The 21436-nt window shown below is 45.9% G+C and overlaps 1 protein-coding gene across 3 annotated transcripts in view; it reads right to left on the reverse strand.

Annotated features, from left to right (window-relative positions):
* PAK2 (p21 (RAC1) activated kinase 2) overlaps positions 1-21436 on the reverse strand; it is a 147193-nt gene extending 125757 nt beyond the window's left edge. For 2 of the 3 annotated variants that reach the window (XM_038749852.1, XM_038749851.1), the window contains exon 1: positions 21289-21430. The gene's annotated coding sequence lies outside the window, so the exon portion shown is untranslated. Of the gene's footprint in view, positions 1-21288 lie in introns of all 3 variants that reach the window. The other variant, XM_038749853.1, reaches the window with a different exon arrangement.

Here is a 21436-nt window from a genome sequence, read left to right on the forward strand (position 1 = left end):
TCGTATTGATTGAGCGCTTACTGTGTGCAGAGCACTGGACTAAGCGCTTGGGAAGTCCAAGTTGGCAACATATAGAGACAGTCCCTACCCAACAGCGGGCTCACCGTCTAGAAGGGAATAATCATGATGGCATGGATTAAGTGCTTACTATGTGCAAAGCACTGCTCTAAGAGCCGGGGAGGGTACAAGCAGCGTGGCTCAGTGGAAAGAGCACGGGCTTTGGAGTCAGAGGTCATGGGTTTGAATCCAGACTCCGCCACATGTCTGCTGTGTGACCTTGGGTAAGTCACTTCACTTCTCTGAGCCTCAGTTACCTCATCTGTAAAATGGGGATTAAGACTGTGAGCCCCACGTGGGACAACCTGATCACTTTGTATCCCCTCAAGCGCTTAGAACAGTGCTTTGCACATAGTAAGTGCTTAACAAATGCCAACATTATCATTATTACAAGGCGATCAGGTGGTCCCACGGGGGGGCGGGGGGGGGGGGCGGCCTCAGTCTTCATCCCCATTTTACAGATGAGGTCACTGAGGCCCAGAGAAGCCAAGCGACTCGCCCAACGTCACACAGCTGACAACTGGCGGAGCCGGGATTTGAACCCATGACCTCTGACTCCAAAGCCCGGGCTCTTTCCACTGAGCCACGCTGCTTCTTTACTTACCATTAAATGGACCGAACTAGATCATCTCTCCCCGACTCACACACACTACCAATCGATCGCTCGATCGTATTTATTGAGCGCTTCCTCCGGGCAGTCCTCCGGGCAGTCGGGAGAGTACAATACAAGGGAGTTGGTGGACGCGTTCCGTGACCCCAACGAGCTCCTGGGAAGAGCTTGATAGCGCAGTAGAGAGGGAGGTCATGCAAGTGCTTTGCACATAGTAAGCGCTTAATAAATGCCATTATTATTATTATTATTATTATTATTATTATTATTATGTCATCAGCCAGCATCACCTGGCAGGGCCCTCTGGCATCCCCCGGGGCCGTGACCCTGCTACCAGAGGTAGCCCGGAAGAGGTGGATAGCCAGGGGTTCCGTCATTCATTCATTCAATCATATTTATTGAGCGCTTACTGTGTGCAGAGCACTGTACTAAGCGCTTGGGAAGTCCAAGCTGGCAACATGTAGAGTTGGTCCCTACCCAACAACGGGCTCACAGTCTAGAAGGGGGAGACAGGCAACAAAACAAAATAGGTGGACGAGTGTCAAGTCGTCAGAATAAATAGAATTATAGCTGAAGGCTAAAAGCTAAATCCCCGCTCCGCCACCTGTCTGCCGGGTGACCTTGGGCAAGTCACTTCCGTCTGGTCTGGTCCGGCTCCAACGGCGACCCGGTGAGGGGGCCAAACAACTGGAGACGCTTGACCACAAGCCACCCAGGGCCTCCCAGGGCTGCTGGCAGGATCCCCTTGGTTTCGAGTCCGGCTTTGCACCGGGAATTCTCTGGGCACCTTTCCCAGCTCTCGGGAAAAACGTTTCCAGTGGCCACAGATCCAGCTGGGGACCACTCCAAGGACAGTCATTCATTCAACTGGATTTATTGAGCACGGACTGTGTGCAGAGCACTGGACTAAGCGCTTGGGAAGTACAAGTCCCTTCCTCCCTTCGAGGCCCTACTGAGAGCTCACCTCCTCCAGGAGGCCTTCCCACACTGAGCCCCCCCCATCTCTTCTGGACTCTAGTCTTTTCTAGACTGTGAGCCTGTTGTTGGGTAGGGACCGTTTCTATATGTTGTCCACTTGGACTTCCCAAGCGCTTAGTACAGTGCTCTGCACACAGTAAGCGCTCAATAAATACGACTGAATGAATGAATGAATCCCTCTGCCTTACCTCCTTCCCCTCACCACAGCCCCTGTATATATGTTTGTACAGATTAATTAATCTATTTATTTTACTTGTATATATTTATTCTATTTATTTTATTTTGTTAATATGCTTTGTTTTGTTGTCTGTTTCCCCCTTCTAGACTGTGAGCCCGCTGTTGGGTAGGGACTGTCTCTAGATGTTGCCAATTTGTACTTCCCAAGCGCTTAGCACAGTGCTCTGCACACAGTAAGTGCTCAATAAATATGATTGAATGAATGAATGTGTCCCTCTGCCTTACCTCCTTCCCCTCACCACAGCACCTGTATATATGTTTGTATAGATTTATTACTCTATTTATTTTACTTGTATATATTTATTCTATTTATTTTATTTTGTTAATATGCTTTGTTTTGTTCTCTGTCTCCCCCCTCTAGACTATGAGCCCGCTTTTGGGTAGGGACCGTCTCTATATGTTGCCAACTTGAACTTCCCAAGCGCTTAGTACAGCGCTCTGCACACAGTAAGTGCTCACGTTTGTACAGATCTATTACTCTATTTTACTTGTACGTATTTACTATTCTATTTACTTTATTTTGTTAACATCCTTTTTTTCGTTCAGTTTCCCCCTTCTAGACTGTGAGCCCGCTGTTGGGTAGGGACCGCCTCTATCTGTTGCCAACTTGTACTTCCCAAGCGCTCAGTACAGTGCTCTGCACACAGTAAGCGCTCAATAAATACTTTTGAATGAATGAATACAAGTCAGCCACATCTAGAGACGGTCCCTACCCAACCACGGGCTCAGTCTAGAAGGGGGAGACAGACAACAAAACATGTAGACAGGTGTCAAAACTGTCAGAATAAATAGAATTAGAGCTATATTCTCATCGTTAACAAAACAGAGTAGTAAATATGTACAAGTAAAATAAATAGAGTAATAAATCTGTACCAACATATATGCAGGTGCTGTGGGGAGGGGAAGGAGGTAGGGCGGCGGGGATGGGGAGGAGGAGAGGAAAAAGGGGGCTCAGTGTGGGAAGGCCTCCTGGAGGAGGTGAGCTCTCAGTAGGGCTCTGAAGAGCGGATGTGCGGAGGGACTTGCATATATGTACATATGTTTGTACATATTTATTACTGTATTTTACTTGTACATATTTATTCTATTTATTTTATTTTGTTAATACGCTTTGTTTTGTCGTCTGTTTCCCCCTTCTAGACTGTGTGCCTGCTGTTGGGTAGGGACCGTCTCTAGATGTTGCCAACGTGGACTTCCCAAGCGCTTAGTACAGTGCTCTGCACACAGTAAACGCTCAATAAATACGTTTGAGGGAATGAATGAATGAATGCCAGCTTTGCGGTATTGTTCTCTTGCAAGCGCTTAGTGCAGTGCTCTGCACACAGTAAGCGCTCAATAAATACGTTTGAAGGAATGAATGAATGAATGTCAACTCTGCGGTATTGTTCTCTTGCAAGCGCTTAGTGCAGTGCTCTGCACACAGTAAGCGCTCAATAAATACCATCACTTTGATTGAGAATGTAAGCACAGGGATCAGGTCTGTTAATGTCCGGTTAATGCCCTTTTCCCCTCTCAGCGATTAATGCTTAATGGGTAGGGACCGTCTCTGTATGTTGCCAACTTGTACTCCCGAAGCGCTTAGTACAGCGCTCTGTACACACTAAGATCTCAATAAATACGACTGAATGAATGAATACATCGGCCACATATAGAGACGGTCCCTACCCAACCACGGGCTCAGTCTAGAAGGGGGAGACGGACAACAAAACATGTAGACGGGTGTCAAAACCGTCAGAATAAACAGAATTAGAGCTCTATGCACATCATTAAGAAAATAGAGTAGTAAATATGTACAAGTAAAGTAAATAGAGTAATAAATCTGTACAAATATATATACAGGGGCTGTGGGGAGGGGAAGGAGGTAGGGCGGCGGGGATGGGGAGGAGGAGAGGAAAACGGGGGCTCAGTGTGGGAAGGCCTCCTGGAGGAGGTGAGCTCTCAGTAGGGCATTGAAGGAAGAGAGCTAGCTTGGCAGATGTGTGGAGGGACCTGTATATATGTATATATGTTTGTACGCATTTATTACTCTATTTATTTTACTTGTACATATTTATTCTATTTATTTTATTTTGTTAATATGTTTTGTTTTGTTGTCTGTTTCCCCCTTCTAGACTGTGAGCCCACTGTTGGGTAGGGACCGTCTCTAGATGTTGCCAACTTGGACTCCCCAAGCGCTTAGTACAGCGCTCCGCACACAGTCAGCGCTCAATAAATACGACTGAATGAATGAATACGTCAGCCACATATAAAGACGGTCCCTACCCAACCACGGGCTCAGTCTAGAAGGGGGAGACAGACAACAAAACATGTAGATGGGTGTCAAAACCGTCAGAATAAACAGAATTAGAGCTCTATGCACATCATTAAGAAAATAGAGTAGTAAATATGTACAAGTAAAATAAGTAGAGTAATAAATCTGTACAAATATATATACAGGGGCTGTGGGGAGGGGAAGGAGGTAGGGCGGCGGGGATGGGGAGGAGGAGAGGAAAAAGAGGGCTCAGTGTGGGAAGGCCTCCTGGAGGAGGTGAGCTCTCAGTGGGGCTTTGAAGGGAGGAAGAGAGCTATGGACATGGACGCAATGGGCCGAAGCCCCAGCCCCAACCCAGGGGCTCACGGCCTCTCCTTGGCAGGAGAACAACCAACTTGTACTTCCCAAGCGCTTAGTACAGTGCTCTGCGCACAGTAAGCGCTCAATAAATACGGCTGAATGAATGAATGAACCTACCCAGCTTCCTCACGCTCCAGGACACCGCACTCGGTGCTTGGAAGTGCAGAAGAAGAAGTTCCCAGACCAAGAGGGGCTTACACTAGCCCACCGAGGGCTACCTTCCAGCCCGGAACTATCCCCCCACCCAGTCCGCCCTCCAAAAACCTCCACATCAAGCTCCCCGATTCATTCATTCAATCGTCTTTATTGAGCGCTGACTGTGTGCAAAGCACTGTACTAAGCGCTTGGGAAGTCCAAGTTGGCAACATAGAGAGACGGTCCCTACCCAACAGTGGGCTCATCCCTTTCCACGCTCCCCGCCAAAACTGGAGCGGTTAATACGAAGCCCTAAAATGGTGGCCCGTGTTAGGGGCCAGTTTGGGACGGCTAGCCTCAAGCAGGAATCCGTTCCGACTCAGAAACGAGTGGAATTTCGCTTTTCTTACTCCACTCGCCTCTGCGCATTCATTTATTCGACCGCATTTATTGAGCGCCTACGGTGTGCACAGCACCGGACCGAGTGTGTCTGGTTTTGTTGTCTGTCTCCCCCTTCTAGACTGTGAGCCCGCCGTTGGGTAGGGACCGTCTCTATATGTTGCCGACTTGGACTTCCCAAGCGCTCAGTACAGTGCTCTGCACACAGTAAGCGCTCAATAAATATACGACTGATTGAATGAATGAATGAAAAGCGCTGGGGAGCACAGAGAGGCGGGAAGAGCAAAGGGAGCGAGTCCGGGCGACGTTGAAGGGCGCGGGAGATGAGGAAAAGTGGGGCTTAGTTTGGGAAGGCCTCTTGGAGGAGATAATAATAATAATGATGATGGCATTTATTAAGCGCTTATTATGTGCAAAGTACTGTTCTAAGCGCTGGGCACTGTTCTAAGAGAGGGGCCTTCAGTAAGGCTTTGAAGGGGAAGGAGAGGAGTCGTCCAGAGGAAGGACGGGGGCCGGGGGTGGGTGGCGGGGCTGGAGACGGAGGTCCAGAGAGAAGGTTAGCACCAGAGGAGCCAAGTGTGAGGGCTGGGTTGGAGAAAGAGAGAATAATAATAATAATAATAATAATAATAATAATAATAGTAATAATAATAATGGCATTTATTAAGCGCTTACTATGTGCAAAGCACTGTTCTAGAGAAGCGAGGTAAGGGGGCGAGGCTCACACTCGAAATCCCCACTTTACAGATGAGGTAACTGAGGCCCGGGGAAGTGAAGTGACTTGCCCAAGGTCACACAGCAGACACGCGGTGGGGCCAGAATTAGAACCCATGGCCTTCTGACTCTCAGGCCCGGGCTCTATCCACTAAGCCACGCTGCTTAGAGCCCGGGCTTTGGAGTCAGAGGTCGTGGGTTCAAATCCCGGCTCCGCCACTTGTCAGCTATGTGACCTTGGGCAAGTCACTTAACTTCTCTGGGCCTCAGTGACCCTCATCTGGAGAATGGGGATGAAGACTGTGAGCCCCACGTGGGACAACCTGATTATCTTGTATCTACCCCAGCGCTTAGAACAGTGCTTGGCACATAGTAAGCGCTTAACAAATACCAACATTATTATTATTATTCTCCTTGGGCAAGTCACTTCACGGTGCCTCGGTGACCTCATCCGCAAAATGGGGATTGAGACTGTGAGCCCCATGTGGGACCGGGTCCAACCCAATTTGCCTGTATCCACCCTAGTGCTTAGTAATACTAATACTACTACTAATAATAATAATGGCATTTATTAAGCGCTTACTATGTGCAAAGCACTGTTCTAAGCGCTGGGGAGGTTACAAGGTGATCAGATTGTCCCACGGGGGGTTCATAGTCTTAATCCCCATTTTACAGATGAGGGAACTGAGGCATGGAGAAGTGAAGTGACTTGCCCAAGGTCACACAGCAGAAACGTGGTGGAGCCAGAATTAGAACCCATGACCTTCCGACTCTCCGGCCCAGGCTCTACCCAATAAGCCACACTGCTTCTCCTTGGGCAACTCACTTCACGGTGCCTCGGTGACCTCATCCGCAAAATGGGGATTGAGACTGTGAGCCCCATGTGGGACAGGGACTGTGTCCAACCCAATTTGCCTGTATCCACCCTAGCGTTTAGTAATAACAATAATGATGGCATTTATTAAGCGCTTACTAGGTGCAAAGCCCTGTTCTAAGCACTGGGGAGGTTACAATAATAATAATAATAATAATAATGGCATTTATTAAGCGCTTACTATGTGCAAAGCACTGTTCTAAGCGCTGGGGAGTTTACAAGGTGATCAGGTTGTCCCACGGGGGGCTCACAGTCTTCATCCCCATTTTACAGATGAGGTAACTGAGGCTCAGAGAAGTTAAGTGACTTGCCCAAAGTCACACAGCTGACAAGTGGCGGAGCCGGGATTTGAACCCATAACCTCTGACTCCAAAGCCCGTGCTCTTTCCACTGAGCCACGCTGCTTCCCTACAAGGTGATCAGATTGTCCCACGGGAGGCCAACAGGCTTCATCCCCATTTTCCAGATGAGGGAACCGAGGCCCAGAGAAGTGACTTGCCCAAAGTCCCACAGCTGACAGTTGGCGGAGTCAGGATTTGAACCCGTGACCTCTGACTCCAAAGCCGGGGCTCTTTCCACTGAGCCACGCTGCTTCTCTACAGTGCTTCTCCCCGCTTCCAGAACAGTGCCTGGCACCAAGGAAGCGCTTGTAAATACCACAGTTCATTCATTCAATCGTATTTATTGAGCGCTTACTGTGTGCAGAGCACTGGACTAAGCGCTTGGGAAGTCCAAGTTATCATTATGATCAGATCACATCCATTTCTGCCACTTTTTTTTCTGAATCTTATCTGTTGCCATGGTCTGACACTTGGGTTCATGTGTGAATCTGCCCTCCCTCCTCTCTGCTGCCGAAGAAGTGACTGTATCTGTCGAGCCCTTACTGAGCGCAAAGCACTGTGTCAAGCCGTGGGGAGAATAAAACCACCCACCCAGGTGGGAATGAGACAGGGTTCCCGTTCCTGGGGCAGGGAGGGAGGGGGACTCCCAACCTAAATAATAGTAATAATAATAATAATGGCATTTATTAAGCGCTTACTAGGTGCAAAGCACTGTTCTAAGCGCTGGGGAGGTTACAAGGTCCCCCTCTCCATCCCCCCCATCTTACCTCCTTCCCTTCCCCACAGCACCTGTATATATGTTTGTACATATTTTTCACTCTATTTATTTATTTTATTTGTACATATCTATTCTATTTATTTCATTTTGTTAGTATGTTTGGTTTTGTTCTCTGTCTCCCCCTTTTAGACTGTGAGCCCACTGTTGGGTAGGGACTGTCTCTAGATGTTGCCAATTTGGACTTCCCAAGCGCTTAGTACAGTGCTCTGCACATAGTAAGCGCTCAATAAATACAATTGATGATGATGATGATGATCAGGTTGTCCCACGTGGGGATCACAGTCTTAATCCGCATTTTACAGATGAGGTAACTGAGGCCCAGAGAATAATAATAATAATAATAATAATAATAATAATAATAATGGCATTTATTAAGCGCTTACTCCGTGCAAAGCACGGTTCTAAGCGCTGGGGAGGTTACAAGGTGATCAGGTTGTCCCACGGGGGGCTCCCAGTCTTCATCCCCATTTTACAGATGAGGGAACTGAGGCCCAGAGAAGTGAAGTGACTTGCCCGAAGTCACACAGCTGGCGGAGCCGGGATTCGAACCCATGACCTCTGACTCCAAAGCCCGGGCTCTTTCCACTGAGCCACGCTGCTTCTCCACCTAAAAACGCTGTAATGGGCAGGAACTCCCCAGTGCCCACTTGCTCAGGGTCTGAGTGACCAGATCTGTATTTATTACTCTATTTATTTATTTTTTTACTTGTACATATTTATTCTATTTATTCTACTCTGTTAATATGTTTTGTTTTGTTCTCTGTCTCCCCCTTCTAGACTGTGAGCCCACTGTTGGGTAGGGACCGTCTCTAGATGTTGCCAACTTGGACTTCCCAAGCGCTTAGTACAGTGCTCTGCACACAGTAAGCGCTCAATAAATATGACAATGAATGAATGAATCTGGGCGTAGAGTCAAAGGGGCATCTGCCTCAGGGCACGCAACTCGCTGGGGAACTTTCATCCTTAAAATGCTGCCACCATTGATCCCTTCCCGTCTCAACTGCAGATAATAATAATAATCAATCAATCGTATTTATTGAGCACTTACTGTGTGCAGAGCACTGTACTAAGCACTTGGGAAGTACAAATTGGCAACATATAGAGACAGTCCCTACCCAACAGTTGGCTCACAGTCTAGAAGGAATGATGGAACTTATTAAGCACTTACTACATGCAAAGCACTGTTCTAAGCGCTGGGGAGGTTACAAGGAGATCGGGTTGTCCCCCCGGTGGGGCTCAGAGTCTTCATCCCCATTTTACAGATGAGGGAACTGAGGCTCAGAGAAGTTAAGTCACACAGCTGACAACTGGCAAAGTAGAGATTCATTCATTCAATCATTGTTATTGAGCGCTTACTGTGTGCAGAGCACTGTACTAAGCGCTTGGGAAGTACAAGTTGGCAACATATGAGACGGTCCCTACCCAACAACGGGCTCACAGTCTAGAAGGGGGAGACAGGCACCAAAACACAATATGTGGACAGGTGTCAAGTCATCTTGTACTTCCCAAGCGCTTAGTACAGTGCTCTGCACACAGTAAGCGCTCAATAAATACGACTGAATGAATGAATCAGACTAAACGGAAGTTAAAAACAGACACTTCCAACTTTTCCTTTGATTTCCCCTCCGTACAGTCATTGTTCTGTCATTCTGCTCTGCCTGAGGGGAAGAATTCCCAAAACTGGGATTAAACCCCAGGTCCGGCCAAATGACTCTTGTCCGATTCCAAAAACAGGGATCTGCCAGTCATGCCTGCCCCCACCCCCCGGCCCTTTATTATGGTATTTGTTAAACACTTACTGTGTGCCAGGCACTGTACTAAGCGCTGGGGTAGAACCAAAGGAACCGTTAGATCCAGTCTATATCCCAGATGGGGCTCTCATCTTAAGCGCTCAGTACAGTGCTCTGCACACGGTAAGCGCTCAATAAATCATCATCATCATCAATCGCATTTATTGAGCGCTTACTGTGTGCAGAGCACTGTACTAAGCGCTTGGGAAGTACAAATACGATTGAATGAATCCCCGTTTTACAGATGCGGTAACTGAGGCCCAGGGAATTGAAGTGACTCGCTCAAGGTCACGCAGCACATTCGAACCCATGACCTCTGGCTCCGAAGCCCGTGCCCTTTCCGCTGAGCCACGCTGCTTCTCTAACCACAGCGTGACTTGCTGTTCTCTTTGATATTTAGGCATCATCATCATCATCAATCGTATTTATTGAGCGCTTACTGTGCGCAGAGCACTGTACTAAGCGCTTGGGAGGTACAAGTTGGCAACATATAGAGACCCAGTGAGCAAATATGTTTAAAATGGGTCATTTATCTCCACCCACAAATGCCGGAGGGAGGGGGCTATGACACTCTCCTGAAGTTCAACTACTAATAAGAATAACCGGTATCAATTATTACACACAGCCCTGGGTGAGACACAAGACGATCAAACCGGGGAGAGTCGCTCATTCAATCGCATTTCCTTCCCAAGCGCTTAGTACAGTGCTCTGTACACAGTAGGCGCTCAATAAATACGATTGATTGATTTACTCCGCCAAATGTCAGCTGTGTGACTTCGGGCAAGTCACTTTACTTCTCTGTGCCTCGGTTACCTCACCTGTAAAATAGGGATTAATAATAATAATAATAATAATGATGGCATTTGTTAAGCGCTTACTATGTGCAGAGCACTGTTCTAAGCGCTGGGGGGGATACAAGGTGATCAGGTTGTCCCACGTGGGGCTCACAGTCTTAATCCCCATTTTACAGATGAGGGAACTGAGGCTCAGAGAAGTTAAGTGACTTGCCCAAGGTCAGACGGCAGACATGTGGCGGAGTCGGGATTCGAACCCATGACCCCTGACTCCAAAGCCCGGGCTCTTTCCACTGAGCCACGCTGTGGGACAACTTGATCACCTTGTAACCTCCCCAGCGCTTAGAACAGGGCTTTGCACATAGTAGGCGCTTACTAAATACCATTATTATTATTATTTACTGAGCACTTACTGTGTGCAGAGAGCTCGGGAGGGTACAAACATCCTCACCGCCCACAATGAGCTTATGGTCTGCCCCCCCGCAGAGGGTTCACAGTCTAAGTGGGAGGGAGAACAGGAAATCAATCAATCAATCAATCAATCAATCAATCGTATTTATTGAGCGCTTACTGTGTGCAGAGCACTGCACTAAGCACTTGGGAAGTCCAAGTTGGCAACATCTAGAGACAGTCCCTACCCAACAGTGGGCTCACAGTCTAGAAGGGGGAAATGAATCTCCATCTTACAAATGAGGTCACAGGCACAGAGAAGTTAAGTACCGTGCCCCAGGTCACACAGCAGGCAAGGGGCAGAGCCAGAATTTGAACCCCAGTCCGCCTTTCCACCAGGCCACACTGCTTTCCTAAAGACACTCCTGGAGAAGCAGCGTGGCTCCGTGGAAAGAGCCCGGGCTTTGGAGTCAGAGGTCATGGGTTCAAATCCCGGCTCCGCCAATTGTCAGCTGGGTGACTTTGGGCAAGTCACTTCACTTCTCCTTTCCTGTTACCTCATCTGTAAAATGGGGATTAAGAGTGTGAGCCCCACGTGGGACAACCTGATCACCTTGTATTCCCCCGGTGCTTAGAACAGTGCTTGGCACATAGTAAGTGCTTAATACCATTATTATTAATATTATTATTACCGTTATAAGATCAGACACAGCTATCACCAGCCTAGCCCCCAAATGACCATCATTGTTCCTAGGAAAGAGAGCAGCTGATACAGATATCAAAAGAAGAAGATTCTCCTTCTTTTACTGGGGGGGAAGGAGGGCATATATATGTATATATGTTTGTACATATTTATTACTCTATTTATTTATGTATTTATTTATCCATATTTATTCTATTTATTTTATTTTGTTAACATGTTTTGTTTTGTTGTCTGTCTCCCCCTTCTAGACCGTGAACCCGCTGTTGGGTAGGGACCGTCTCTAAAAGTTGCCAACTTGGATTTCCCAAGCGCTTAGTACAGCGCTCTGCACGCAGTAACTGCTCAATAAATACGATTGAATGAATGAATGAATGAAAGAGGGCGGGGAGGAAAAAAACCTCCCTTTTTTGTGTCAGTGATGATATCAGAGGCCAGGACATGGTGTTTGCACCGTGTCCCCTCCCTTTCATCTCGGTGCAGGGGAGAGAAGAAGAAGAAGAAAGAAGAAGGAAGAAGAAGAAGAAGAAGGAAGAAGAAGAAGGAAGAAGAAGAAGAAGAAGGAAGAAGAAGGAAGAAGAAGAAGAAGAAGAAGAAGGAAGAAGAAGAAGGAGGAAGAAGAAGGAAGAAGAAGAAGGAAGAAGAAGAAGAAGAAGGAAGAAAGAAGAAGAAAGAAGAAGAAAGAAGAAAGAAGAAGAAAGAAGAAGAAGAAGAAGAAGAAGAAGAAGAAGAAAGAAGAAGAGGAGGAGGAGGAGGAGGAGGAGGAAAAGAGGAGGAGGAGGAGGAGGAAAAGAGGAGGAGGAGGAGGAGGCACCTGCCTCCCTCCCTTCTCCACAGGATTCATTCATTCATTCAGTCGCATTTACTGAGTGCTTACTGTGTGCACAGCACTGTACTAAGCGCTTGGGAAGTCCAAGTTGGCAACATATAGAGACACTCTAGAAGGGGGAGATGGACAACGAAACAAAACATATTAACAAAATAAAATATCTAGAATAAATATGGACAAATAAAATAAATTCATTCATTCACTCAATCGCATTCATTGAGCGCTTACTGTGTGCAGAGCACTGGACTAAGCGCTTGGGAAGTCCAAGCTGGCAACATATAGAGACTAGAAGGGCAGACGACGAAGCAGAACATATTAACAAAATAAAATAAGTCGAATAAATATGGACAAATAAAACAAATTCATTCATTCACTCAATCGCATTTATTGAGCGCTTACTGTGTGCAGAGCACTGCACTAAGCGCTAGGGAAGTCCAAGCTGGCAACATATAAAGACGGTCTAGAAGGGCAGACAATGAAGCAAAACATATTAACAAAATAAAATAAGTCGAATAAATATGGACAAATAAAATAAATTCATTCATTCATTCAATCGCATTCATTGAGCGCTTACTGTGTGCAGAGCACTGCACTAAGCGCTAGGGAAGTCCAAGCTGGCAACATATAAAGACGGTCTAGAAGGGCAGACAATGAAGCAAAACATATTAACAAAATAAAATAAGTCGAATAAATATGGACAAATAAAATAAATTCATTCATTCATTCCATCGCATTCATTGAGCGCTTACTGTGTGCAGAGCACTGGACTAAGCGCTTGGGAAGTCCAAGCTGGCAACACATAGAGACGGTCTAGAAGGGGGAGGCAGACAACAGCACAAAACATATTAACAACTATATAATTATAAACACACCCTTTTGGCTCTTCGGTGCAATTAGGGCATTGGCATCAGCCTCTCAAATGTTTTATGGCTCACTTGACAATCCTCACAAACCGGAATGCACATCTTGCACAAAATCCAATGCCGACTGCAACGTACGAGTCTCGGCACTGAAACGTTCTGCAAAATGCATTTTACTCCACTTAACAGAACCATTTCATTCATTCAATCGCATTTATTGAGCGCTTCCTGTGTGCACAGCACTGGACTAAGCGCTTGGGAAGCCCAAGTCGGCAACATCTAGAGACGGTCCCTACCCGACAGCGGGCTCACAGTCTAGAAGCGGGAGACAGACAACAAAACAAAACGTATTAACAAAATAAAAATAGGATCAATATGCACAAATAAAATAAATAAATAAACCAAATATCCAAGTCCCATTAAAGCATCCTTTCCTGACAATAGCCACACACAGAGAAAATAATAGAATTCAAAAGAGTTTGTTGTTAAAATAAATAAATAAATAAACCAACTATCCAAGTCCCATTAAAGCATCCTTTTCTGACAATAGCCAAACACACACACACACACACACACACACACAGAGAAAATAACAGCATTCAAAAGAGTTTGCTGTTAAAATAAATAAACCAACTATCCAAGTCCCATAAAAGCATCCTTTTCTGACAATAGCCTAACACACACACAGAAAATAGTACCATTCAAAAGAGTGTGCTGTTAAAATAAATTAATAAACCAACTATCCAAGTCCCATAAAAGCATCCTTTTCTGACAATAGCCAAACACACACATAGAAAATGATAGCATTAAAAAGAGTTTGCTGTAAAAATATAAAGAAACCAAATATCCAAGTCCCATAAAAGCATCCTTTTCTGACAATAGCCAAACACACACAGATAAAATGACAGCATTTAAAAGAGTTTGCTGTTAAAATAAATAAATAAACCAACTATCCAAGTCCCATAAAAGCATCCTTTTCTGACAATAGCCAAACACACACACACACACACACACACACACAGAAAATAGTAGCATTCAAAAGGGTTTGCTGTTAAAAAAAATAAATATAAATAAACCAACTATCCAAGTCCCATAAAAGCATCCTTTTCTGACAATAGCCTAACACACACACACAGAAAATAGTAGCATTCAGAAGAGTTTGCTGTTAAAATAAATAAATATAAATAAACCAACTATCCAAGTCCCATTAAAGCATCCTTTTCTGACAATAGCCAAACACACACAGAGAAAATGATGGCATTCAAAAGAGTTCGCTGTTAAAATAAATTAATAAACCAACTATCCAAGTCCCATAAAAGCATCCTTTTCTGATAATAGCCAAACACACACACAGAAAATAATAGCATTCAAAAGAGTTTGCTGTTAAAATAAATAAATAAATAAAGCAACTATCCAAGTCCCATAAAAGCATCCTTTTCTGACAATAGCCAAACACACACACAGAAAATAATAGCATTCAAGAGTTTGCTGTTAAAATAAATAAATAAATAAATAAACCAACTATGCAAGTCCCATAAAAGCATCTTTTTCTGACAATAGCCTAACACACACACAGAAAATAGTAGCATTCAAAAGGTTTGCTGTTAAAAAAAAATAAATATAAATAAACCAACTATCCAAGTCCCATAAAAGCATCCTTTTCTGACAATAGCCTAACACACACACAGAAAATAGTAGCATTCAAAAGAGTTGGCTGTTAAAATAAATTAATAAACCAACTATCCAAGTCAATCAATCAATCGTATTTATTGAGCGCTTACTGTGTGCAGAGCACTGTACTAAGCGCTTGGGAAGTACAAGTTGGTAACATGCAGAGACAGTCCCTACCCAACAGCGGGCTCACAGTCTAGAAGGGGGAGACAGAGAACAAAACCAAACATATTAACAAAATAAAATAAATAGAATAGATATGCATAAGTAAAATAAATAAATAGAGTAATAAATATGTACAAACATATATACATATATACAGGTGCTGTGGCCCATAAAAGCATCCTTTTCTGACAATAGCCAAACACACACAGAGAAAATGATGGCATTCAAAAGAGTTTGCTGTTAAAATATAAAGAAACCAAATATCCAAGTCCCATAAAAGCATCCTTTTCTGACAACACCCAAACACACACAGAGAAAATGACAGCATTCAAAAGAGTTTGCTGTTAAAATAAATAAATAAACAAACAAACAAACAAATAAACCAAATATCCAAGTCCCATAAAAGCATCCTTTTCTGACAATAGCCAAACATACACACAGAAAATAACAGCATTCAAAAGAGTTTGCTGTTAAAATAAATAAACCGACTATCCAAGTCCCATAAAAGCATCCTTTTCTGACAATAGCCTAACACACACACAGAAAATAGTAGCATTCAAAAGGGTTTGCTGTTAAAATAAATAAATATAAATAAACCAAATATCCAAGTCCCATAAAAGCATCCTTTTCTGACAATAGCCACACACACACAGAATATAGCAGCATTCAAGAGTCTGCTGTTAAAATATAAAGAAACCAAATATCCAAGTCCCATAAAAGCATCCTTTACACACACAGAAAATAACAGCATTCGAAAGAGTTTGCTGTAAAACAGAAAAAATAAAAAATTGAGGAACCGGAGTTTAAAATCTTTAACTTTTGTGTGAATACCAGTCTCTTTTTCTCTTAAATATTGCTTCCGAATCATTCCCTTTTCCTCCGCTTCCTCCCGATTCACCCTCGCTCCCCGGTCCTCTCCGAATAAAAGCGCCTGTGACAAAAGGCCAGAGTGAAAAAAAAAAATACGCTTTCCTTCGCTATCTCACGGAAGAAAAACACACGCTTTCCTTCGTTATCTTGCAGAAAAAAAATACACTTTCCTTCGATATCTGGCGATGGGTTCTACGATAACCGACCGGGTCGAGAACCTCACTTATTAGGGTACGGAAGGGATGGGCACCCACTGAGCGGCTCGGATCTAAACTCAGATTTCTACCAACGGAAGGACTGTCTGAATCAATCGTATTTATTGAGCGCTTACTGTGTGCAGAGCACTGGACTAGGCGCTTGGGAAGTCCAATCAATCAATCAATCAATCGTATTTATTGAGCGCTTACTATGTGCAGAGCACTGTACTAAGCGCTTGGGAAGTACAAATTGGCATCACATAGTCCCTACCCAACAGTGGGCTCACAGTCTAAAATCAATCAATCAATCAATCGTATTTATTGAGCGCTTACTATGTGCAGAGCACTGTACTAAGCGCTTGGGAAGTACAAATTGGCATCACATAGAGACAGTCCCTACCCGATAGTGGGCTCACAGTCTAAAAGGGGGAGACAGAGAACAGAACCAAACATACCAACAAAATAAAATAAGTAGGATAGAAATGTACAAGTAAAATAAATAAATAAATAAATAAACAGAGTAATAAACAGAGTAATAAAAGGGGGAGACAGAGAACAGAACCAAACATACCAACAAAATAAAATAAGTAGGATAGAAATGTACAAGTAAAATAAATAAATAAATAAATAAATAGAGTAATAAATATGTCCAAGTTGGCAGCATATCATCATCAATCGTATTTATTGAGCGCTTACTATGCGCAGAGCACCGTACTAAGCGCTTGGGAAGTACAAATTGGCAACATCTAGAGACAGTCCCTACCCAACAGTGGGCTCACAGTCTAAAAGGGGGAGACGGAGAACAAAACCAGGCTAACTAAATAAAATAAATAGAATAAATATGTACAAGTAAAATAAATTAATAAATATGTGCAAACATATATACATATAGAGACGGTCCCTACCCGACAGTGGGCTCACAGTCTAGTCTGAAATCCTCAGTCTTGCTCGCACGGCCTTGGGATCCTTTTTCCAAGCTGATACAAAGGATTCGGCAGATACCGACAGGTTTCCACTTGCCTGAAAAATTACTAGGCGCTGCGATCATCCCGCCAGCCTTCGCCTCGGTCTCTTTCCGACGGGATTGTGCTCGACAACCCAACCAAAACAAACCTCTCCGAGAGCACAACTCGGGCTATTTTCAATATCCTGCCCGCTCAAAAGAGCGGAAGAGAGTCGAAACCCAGCGGGGGGAGAAAAAAAGAAACGTGACGCGCACCGCCTTGATCCAAAACACGGCTTGAAGGTCTAATTTTAGTCCTTTTAAAGGAGACGGGGCGGGGGAGAAAGGGCTAGGACTTGCAGGGAAAAAAAAAGTTATAACTCGCAGGATGGCCCCTTTGGGGATGCAGTCGTTCGTTCACTCAATCGTATTTATTGAGCGCTTACTGGGTGGACTAAGCGCTTGGGAAGTCCGAGTCGGCAGCATCCAGAGACGGTCCCTACCCGACAGCGGGCTCACAGTCTAGGAGGGGGAGACGGCCGACAGAACAAATTAACAAAATAAAATTAATAGAATAAATATGTACAAATAAAATAGAGTAATACATACGTACAAACATCTATACAGGTTGGGGCCGATCTCTCTGTAAATTTGAATTTCTGGGGGGCAGACGGGGCATCCGCAGGCCCTAAGAGCCCGTTGATGGGTCCAGATGGTCTCTATCTCCATCAATCGTATTTATTGAGCGCTTACTGCGTGCAGGGCACTGTACTGAGCGCTTGGGGAGTCCAAGTTGGCAACATATAGAGACGGTCCCTACCCAACTGCGGGTTCACAGTCTAGACGGAACAAATCTATCGGCTATCCATAGATCCGAAACTATCAATTAGGCCGCAGTCTGTCTGTGGCCGAATTGTACTTTCCAAGCGCTCAGTCCAGTGCTCTGCACACAGTAAGCGCTCAATAAATACTGCTGAATGTTGGGAGTGGGGTTCCAGAGAGCAAGGCGGGGGTCTTTCATTTTTACAAACTGAAAGAGAGAGAGAGAGGGAGGCAGTATGAGAAGCAGTACGGCAGTATCTCTAGATGTTGCCAACTTGTACTTCCCAAGCGCTTAGTACAGTGCTCTGCACACAGTAAGCGCTCAATAAATACGATTGAATGAATGAATGAAACTTGCGGTTCACTACCAACTTTAGACTGTGAGCCCACTGTTGGGTAGGGACTGTCTCTATATGTTGCCAACTTGTACTTCCCAAGCGCTTAGTACAGTGCTCTGCACACAGTAAGCGCTCCATAAATACGATTGATGATGGTGAGCCCATTGTTGGGTGGGGATCGTCTCTCTCTGTTGCCAAATTGTACTTTCCAAGCGCTCAGTACAGTGCTCTGCACACAGTAAGCTCTCCACATATACGACTGAATGAATGAGTCCTCTCCAGAGCGCTCAGTACAGTGGCCTGGGAAGGGTAGGGGCTCGGGAAATCCGGCTGATGCCCCCAGCCTGGAAGTGGGGGTTGGGGGGAGACTCTCCCCCAGCCCAGGAAAAGGGATTTGGGGAAGAGTCCCTGCCAAAGGGGGGGAATTGGGGGGTTGGGAAGGGGGAGAGGCCTGGGGTGGCTGTAGTGGCCAGAGCCCGGGCCTGGGCGTCAGAGGTCATGGGTTATAATAATAATAATAATAATAATAATTAGTAATAATAATAATGATGGTATTTGTTAAGCGCTTACTATGTGCAAAGCACTGTTCTAACTGCTGGGGAGGCTACAAGGTGATCAGGTTGTCCCACGGGGGGCTCACAGTTTTAACCCCCATTTTCCAGATGAGGGAACTGAGGCCCAGAGAAGCGACTTGCCCAAAGTCACCCAGCTGACAGCTCGCGGAGTCGGGATTTGAACCCATGACCTCTGCCTCCAAAGCCCGGGCTCTTTCCACTGAGCCACGCTGCTTCTAATCCCGGCTCCGCTCCTTTCTGCTGGGCTCCCTCGGGCCGGTCCCTTCACCTCTCTGGGCCTCGGTGACCTCCTCATGGGCTGGAAGTGCTCACTACGGAATGGGGCTGCTTGGCGCTTAGCAAGTATAGCATCCCCCTTATTGCTGCTAGTCCCGTAAACAGCAGCAGCCCTCAGGGACGGAGGGGAGGGGGAAACTGAGGAAGGACTGAAGAAGGACAGAGGAGGAGGGGGGAGAGACTGTGAGCCCGCTGTTGGGTAGGGACCGTCTCTAGATGTTGCCAACTTGGACTTCCCAAGCGCTTACTACAGTGCTCCGCACACAGTAAGCGCTCAATAAATACGACTGAATGAATGAATGAGAGAGGAGGGTGAAGGGGAAGAGGGGAGGGAGGGGAAAGGGGAGATGGAGGAGGAGGAAAGGGGAAATGGGAAGGAGGGGGAGATAGACTGGGCGCCCTTTTTAGACTGTGAGCCCGCTGTTGGGTAGGGACCGTCTCTATATGTTGCCGACTTGGACTTCCCAAGCGCTCAGTACAGTGCTCTGCACACAGTTAAGCGCTCAGTAAGTACGACTGAATGATTGAATGAACGAGATGGGGGGGGGAGGAGGGGAAGATGGGGGGATGGGAGGGGAAATGGGGAGGGGGGAGGAGGGGAGATTCAGTCAATCATTCATTCATTCAATCGGATTTATTGAGCGCTTAACCTTCTAGACTGTGAGCCCGCTGTTGGGTAGGGACCGTCTCTGGATGTTGCCAACTTGGACTTCCCAAGCGCTTAGTACAGTGCTCCGCACACAGTAAGCGCTCAATAAATGCGATTGAATGAATGAATGAGAGAGGAGGGTGAAGGGGAAGAGGGGAGGGAGGGGAAAGGGGAGATGGGAAGGAGGGGGAGATAGACTGGGCGCCCCTTCTAGACTGTGAGCCCGTTGTTGGGTAGGGACCGTCCCTATATGTTGCCGACTTGGGACTTCCCAAGCGCTCAGTACAGTGCTCTGCACACAGTAAGTGCTCAGTAAGGACGACTGAATGAATGAATGAGATGGGGGGGAGGAGGGGAAGATGGGGGGATGGGAGGGAGGGGAAATGGGGAGGGGAGATTCAGTCAATCATTCATTCATTCAATCGGATTTATTGAGCGCTTAACCTTCTAGACTGTGAGCCCACTGTTGGGTAGGGACCGACTCGAGATGTTGCCAACTTGGACTTCCCAAGCGCTTAGTCCAGTGCTCTGCACACAGTAAGCGCTCAATAAATGCGATTGATTGATTGATTGATTGATTGATGGGGAGGGAGGAGATGGGGGAGATGGAGAAGGGGGGAGGCGGGGAGGAGGAAGATGGGCAGGGGGAGGAGGGAAGATTCATTCATTCATTCATTCACTCATTCAATCGTATTTATTGAGCGCTTCCTGAGTGCAGGGCACTGTACTAAGCGCTTGGGAAGTCCAGGTTGGCAACTTATAGAGACGGTCCCTACCCAAAAGTGGGCTCACGGTCTAGAAGGGGGAGACAGACGACGAAAGCAAACGTATTAACAAAATAAAATAAACAGAATAAATATGGACAAGTAAAATAAATAGAGTAATGAATCCGTACCAACATACAGACATATATGCAGGTGCTGTGGGGAGGGGAAGGAGGAGGGGGAGGGGAAGGGGGGAGGGGAAGGAGGAGAGATTCATTCAGTCAGTCAGTCATTCATTCAATGGTATTTATTGAGCGCTTCCTGTGTGCGGAGCACTGTACTAAGCGCTTGGGGAGAACAAGTTGGCTACATCTAGAGACGGTCCCTACCCAACAGCGGGCTCACGGCCTAGAAAGGGGAGACAGACAACAAAACAACACCTATCAACAAAATAAAACAAATAGAATAGATACGTACAAGTAAAATAAATAAATAGAGTAATAAATCTATACAAACATATATACATGTATATATATGTGTATATATATATATATATACAGGTGGGGACAGACACTAGAATGGTAACCCACTTCTGGATTTTGAGCCTAGAGGGGGGTGACAGAGAACAAAACAAATTAACGAAATAAAATAAATAGAATAAATCTTTACAACTAAAATGGAGTAATAAATCCGTAAAGACATATATCCATATATATACAGGTGCTGTGGGGAGGGGAAGGAAGGGGGGGGGGGGGGAGGAGATGGGGGTTCGGGCGGAAGTGCCGTCGAAGGGCCTGAATCTCCCCAAGCGCTCAGTCCAGTGCTCTGCACACAGTCAGCGCCCGATAAAGACGATTGAATGAATGCATGAATGAATGAATGAATGAATAACTCTAACACACCCAGAGACGGGGAAACCCAGAGAGACCCACACACACACACACACACACACACACACCCGGACGGCCGTGACGGACTGACCTGTGATACTGCTGCCGGACCGACCGGGGAAGGGGAAGCGGAGCCGCCACCGCCGCCTCAGCCGCCGCCGCTTCCTCGTCGTCGTCGTCGTCGTCGTCCTCGTCCCCTCAGGGGCCCGGCAGGGGCGCCGCCGCCGGACTTCCGGGAC

This window comes from Tachyglossus aculeatus, chromosome 1 (assembly GCF_015852505.1).
Source record: "Tachyglossus aculeatus isolate mTacAcu1 chromosome 1, mTacAcu1.pri, whole genome shotgun sequence".
Lineage (NCBI taxonomy): Eukaryota > Metazoa > Chordata > Mammalia > Monotremata > Tachyglossidae > Tachyglossus > Tachyglossus aculeatus.